The sequence below is a fragment of the Papaver somniferum genome, chromosome 1, assembly GCF_003573695.1.
Source record: "Papaver somniferum cultivar HN1 chromosome 1, ASM357369v1, whole genome shotgun sequence".
Classification (NCBI taxonomy): domain Eukaryota; kingdom Viridiplantae; phylum Streptophyta; class Magnoliopsida; order Ranunculales; family Papaveraceae; genus Papaver; species Papaver somniferum.
This window is the reverse complement of record NC_039358.1, coordinates 36770167-36776963: the sequence shown is the minus strand read 5'-3', so window position 1 is coordinate 36776963 and position 6797 is coordinate 36770167.

Genomic DNA, 6797 nt, shown 5'->3' with positions numbered 1-6797 from the left:
CCATATACAGACCCGATGTTCTCGTCCCGGCGAGGTTTGAGGTGTCAAATATATCAGATTGGATAAAACTGCAACTATTACTGATCTCAGGTTGAAAGATTACCATATACAAACCCGATGTTCTCGTCCCGGCGAGGTTTGAGGTGTCAAATATATCAGATTGGATAAAACTGCAACATATTACTGAACTCAGTTTGCAAGATTACCATATACATACCCGATGTTCTCGTGCCGGCGAGGTTTGAGGTATCAAATATATCAGACTAGATGAAACATCAACCTATGACTGAACTCAGGTTGCAACCTTACCATATACAAATCCGATGTTATCGTCCAAGCGAGGTTCGAGGTGCAAAAAATATCATATTGGATGAAACTGCAACTTATTATTGTACCCAGGTTGCAAGATTACCATATACATACCCGATGTTCTCGTCCAGGCGAGGTTTGAGATGTCAAATATATCAGATTGGATGAAACTGCAACCTATTATTGTACTCAGGTTGCAAGATTACCATATACAAACCCGATGTTCTCGTCCCAGCGAGGTTTGAGATGTCAAATATATCAGATTGGATGAAACTGCAACCTATTACTGAACTCAGGTTGCAAGATTACCATATACAGACCCGATGTTCTCGTCCACGCGAGGTTTGAGGTCAAAAAATATCAGATTGGATGAAACTGTAACCTATTACTGAACCCAGGTTGCAAGATTATCATATACATACCCGATGTTCTCGTCCAGGCGAGGTTTGAGGTGTCAAATATATCAGATTGGATGAAACTGCAACCTATTATTATACTCAGGTTGAATGATTACCATATACAGACCCGATGTTCTCGTCCAGGCGAGGTTTGAGGTGTCAAATATATCAGATTGGATAAAACTGCAACCTATTATTATACTCAGGTTGCTAGATTACCATATACAGACCAGATGTTCTCGTCCAGGCGAGGTTTGAGGTGTCAAATATATCAGATTTGATGAAACTGCAATCTATTACTGAACTCAGGTTTCAAAATTACCATATACATACCCGATGTTCTCGTCCCGGCGAGGTTTGAGGTGTCAAATATATTAGATTGGATGAAACTTCAACCTATTACTTAACTCAGGTTGCAAGATTACCATATACAGACCCGATGTTCTCGTCCCGGCGAGGTTTCAGATGTTAAATATATTGGATTGGATGAAACTGCAACCTATTACTGAACTCAGGTTGCAAGATTACCATATACAGACCCGATGTTCTCGTCCAGGCGAGGTTTGAGGTTCCAAATATATCAGATTGGATGATACTGCAACCTATTACTAAACTCAGGTTGCAAGATTACCATATACAGACCCGATGTTCTCGTCCCGACGAGGTTTGAGGTGACAAATATATCAGATTGGATGAAACTGCAACCAATTATTGAACTCAGGTTGCAATATTACTATATACAGACCCTATGTTCTCGTCCCGGCGAGGTTGGGGTGTCAAATATGTCAGATTGGATGAAACTGCAACCTATTACTGAACTCAGGTTGTAAGATTACTATATACAGACCCGATGTTCTCATCCAGGAGAGGTTTGAGGTGCAAAAAATATCATATTGGATGAAACTGCAACCTATTATTGTACTCAGGTTGCAAGATTACCATATACATACCCGATGTTCTCGTCCAGGCGAGGTTTGAGGTGTCAAAAATATCAGATTGGAGAAACTGCAACCTATTACTCAACTCAGGTTGCAATTACCATATACAGACCCGATGTTCTCGTCCCGGCGAGGTTTTAGGTGTCAAATATATCATATTGGATAAAACTGCAACCTATTACTGAACTCAGGTTGCAAGATTACCATATACAGACCCGATGTTCTCGTTCTGGAGAGGTTTGAGGCATCAAATATATCTGATTGGATGAAACCACAATCTATTACTGAACTCCGGTTGCAAGATTACCATATTCAAACCCGATGTTCTCGTCCCGGCGAGGTTTGAGGTGTCAAATATATCATATTGGATGAAACTACAACCTATTATTGTACTCAGGTTGCAAGATTACCATATACAGACCCGATGTTCTCGTCGCGGCGAGGTTTGAGGTGTCAAATATATCAGATTGGATGAAACTGTAACCTATTACTGAACTCAGGTTGAAAGATTACCATATACAAACGCGATGTTCTCGTCCTGGAGAGGTTTGAGGCATCAAATATATCAGATTGGATGAAACTACAATCTATTACTGAACTCCGGTTGCAAGATTACCATATAAAAACCCGATGTTCTCGTCCCGGCGAGGTTTGAGGTGTCAAATATATCATATTGGATGAAACTACAACCTATTATTGTACTCAGGTTACAAGATTACCATATACAGACCCGATGTTCTCGTCCTGGAGAGGTTTGAGGTATCAAATATATCAGATTGGATGAAACTACAATCTATTACTGAACTCAGGTCGCAAGATTACCATATACAGACCCGATGTTCTCGTCCCGGCGAGGTTTGAGATGACAAATATATTAGAGTGGATGAAACTGCAACCTATTACTGAACTCAGGTAGCAAAATTACCATATACAGACCCGATGTTCTCGTCCAGGCGAGGTTTAAGGTGTCAAATATATCAGATTGGATGAAACTGCAACCTATTACTGATCCCAGGTTGCAAGATTACTATATACATACCCGATGTTCTCGTCCAGGCGAGGTTTGAGGTGTCAAATATATCAGATTGGATGAAACTGCAACCTATTATTATACTCAGGTTGCAAGATTACCATATACAGACCCGATGTTCTCGTCCAGGCGAGGTTTGAGGTGTCAAATATATCAGATTGGATAAAACTGCAACCTATTATTATACTCAGGTTGCTAGATTACCATATACAGACCCGATGTTCTCGTCCAAGCGAGGTTTGAGGTGTCAAATATATCAGATTTGATGAAACTGCAATCTATTTCTGAACTCAGGTTTCAAAATTACCATATACAGACCCGATGTTCTCGTCCCGGCGAGGTTTGAGTTGTCAAATATATTAGATTGGATGAAACTGCAACCTATTACTTAACTCAGGTTGCAAGATTACCATATACAGACCCGATGTTCTCGTCCCGGCGAGGTTTCAGATGTTAAATATATTGGATTGGATGAAACTGCAACCTATTACTGAACTCAGGTTGCAAGATTACCATATACAGACCTGATGTTCTCGTCCAGGCGAGGTTTGAGGTTCCAAATAAATCAGATTGGATGATACTGCAACCTATTACTAAACTCAGGTTGCAAGATTACCATATATAGACCTGATGTTCTCGTCCCGACGAGGTTTGAGGTGACAAATATATCAGATTGGATGAAACTGCAACCAATTATTGAACTCAGGTTGCAATATTACTATATACAGACCCTATGTACTCGTCCCGGCGAGGTTTGGGGTGTCAAATATGTCAGATTGGATGAAACTGCAACCTATTACTGAACTCATGTTGTAAGATTACTATATACAGACCCGATGTTCTCATCCAGGAGAGGTTTGAGGTGTAAAAAATATCAGATTGGATGAAATTGCAACCTATTATTGTACTCAGGTTGCAAGATTACCATATACATACCCGATGTTCTCGTCCAGGCGAGGTTTGAGGTGTCAAATATATCATATTGGAGAAACTGCAACCTATTACTCAACTCAGGTTGCAAATACCATATACAGACCCGATGTTCTCGTCCCGGCGAGGTTTTAGGTGTCAAATATATCAGATTGGATAAAACTGCAACCTATTACTGAACGCAGGTTGCAAGATTACCAAATACAGACCCGATGTTCTCGTCCTGGAGAGGTTTGAGGCATCAAATATATCATATTTGATGAAACTGTAACCTATTACTGAACTCAGATTGCAAGATTACCATATACAGACCCGATGTTCTCGTCCAGGCGAGGTTTGAGGTTCCAAATATATCAGATTGGATGAAACTCCAACCTATTACTAAACTCAGGTTGCAATATTACCATATACAGACCCGATGTTCTCGTCCCGACGAGGTTTGAGGTGTCAAATATATCATATTGGATGAAACTTCAACCTATTATTGAACTCAGGTTGCAAGATTACTATATACAGACCCCATGTTCTCGTCCCGACGAGGTTTGGGGTGTCAAATATGTCAGATTGGATTAAACTGCAACCTATTACTGAACTCAGGTTTTAAGATTACTATATACAGACCCGATGTTCTCATCCCGGCGAGGTTTGAGGTGTCAAATATATCAAATTTGATGAAACTGCAACCTATCACTGAACTCGGGTTGCAAGATTACCATATACATACCCGATGTTCTCGTCCCGGCGAGGTTTCAGATGTTAAATATATTGGATTGGATGAAACATCAACCTATTACTGAACTGAGGTTGCAACCTTACCATATACAAACTCGATGTTCTCGTCCAGGCGAGGTTTGAGGTGCAAAAAATATCAGATTGGATGAAACTGCAACCTATTATTGTACTCAGGTTTCAAGATTACCATATACATACCCGATGTTCTCTTCCAGGCGAGGTTTGAGATGTCAAATATATCAGATTGGATGAAACTGCAACCTATTATTGTACTCAGGTTGCAAGATTACCATATACAAACCCGATGTTCTCGTCCCGGCGAGGTTTGAGATGTCAAATATATTAGATTGGATGAAACTGTAACCTATTACTGAACTCAGGTTGCAAGATTACCATATACAGACCCGATGTTCTCGTCCAAGCGAGGTTTGAGGTGCAAAAAATATCAGATTGGATTAAACTGCAACCTATTACTGAACTCAGGTTGCAAGATTACCATATACAGACCCGATGTTCTCATCCCGTCGAGGTTTGAGGTGTCAAATATATCAGATTGGATGGAACCGCAACCTATTACTTAACTTAGGTTGCAAGATTATTATATACAGACCCGAGGTTACTGAACTCAGGTTGAGAGATTACCATATACAGACCCGATGTTCTCTTCCAGGCGAGGTTTGAAGTGTCAAATATATCATATTGTCTAAAACTGCAACCTATTACTGAACTCTGGTTGCAAGATTACCATATACAGACCCGATGTTCTCTTCCCGGCGAGTTTTAAGGAGTCAAATATATCAGATTGTATGAAAGTGCACCCTATTACTGAACTCAGGTTGCAAAATTACCATATACAGACCCGATGTTCTCGTCGCGGCGAGGTTTGAGGGGTCAAATATATCAGATTGGATGAAACTGCAACCTATTACTGAACTCAGGTTGCAATTACCATACACATACCCGATGTTCTCGTCCCGGCGAGGTTTGAGGTGTCAAATATATCAGATTGGATAAAACTGCAACCTATTACTGAACTCAGGTTGCAAGATTACTATATATTCAGACCCTATGTTCTCGTCTTGGAGAGGTTTGAGGTATCAAATATATCAGATTGGATGAAACTGCAATCTATTACTGAACTCAGGTTGCAAGATTACCATATACAGACCCGATGTTCTCGTCGCGGCGAGGTTTGAGGTGTCAAATATAAAATATTGAATGAAACTGTAACCTATTACTGAACTCAGGTTGAAAGATTACCATATACAAACCCGATGTTCTCGTCCCGGCGAGGTTTGAGGTGTCAAATATATCAGATTGGATAAAACTGCAACATATTACTGAACTCAGGTTGCAAGATTAGCATATACAGGCCCGAAGTTCTCGTCCCGACGAGGTTTGAGATGTCAAATATATCAGATTGGATGAAACTGCAACCTATTACTGAACTCAGGTTGCAAGATTACCATATACAGACCCGATGTTCTCGTCCAGGCGAGGTTGGAGGTGTCAAATATATCAGATTGGATGAAACTACAACCTATTACTGAACTCAGGTTGCAAGATTACCATATACAGACCCGATATTCTCGTCCCGGCGAGGTTCGAGGTGTCAAATATATTAGATTGGATGAAACTGCAACCTATTACTGAACTCAGGTTGCAAGACTACCATATACAGACCCGATGTTCTCGTCCAGACGAGGTTTGAGGTGCCAAATATATCAGATTGGATGAAACTGCAACCTATTACTGAACTCAGGTTGCAAAATTACCATATACAAACCCGATGTTCTCGTCGCAGCGAGGTTTGAGGTGTCAAATATATCAGATTGGATGAAACTGCAACCTATTACTGAACTCAGGTTGCAATTACCATATACAGACCCGATGTTCTCGTCCCGGCGAGGTTTGAGGTGTCAAATATATCATATTGGATAAAACTGCAACCTATTACTGAACTCAGGTTGCAAGATTAACATATACAGACCCGATGTTCTCGTCATGGAGAGGTTTGAGGTATCAAATACATCAGATTGGATGAAACTGCAATATATTACTAAACTCAGGTTGCAAGATTACCATATACAGACCCGATGTTGTCATCGCGACGAAGTTTGAGTTGTCAAATATATCAGATTGGATGAAACTGAAACCTATTACTGAACTCAGGTTGAAAGATTACCAAATAAAAACACGATGTTCTCGTCCCGGCGAGGTTTGAGGTATCAAATATATCAGATTGGATAAAACTGCAACATATTACTGAACTCAGTTTGCAAGATTACCATATACAGACCCGATGTTCTCGTCCTGGCGAGGTTAAAGGTGCCAAATATATCAGATTGGATGAAACTGCAACCTATTACTGAACTCAGGTTGCAAAATTACCATATACAGACCCGATGATCTCGTCGCGGCGAGGTTTGAGGTGTCAAATATATCAGATTGGATGAAACT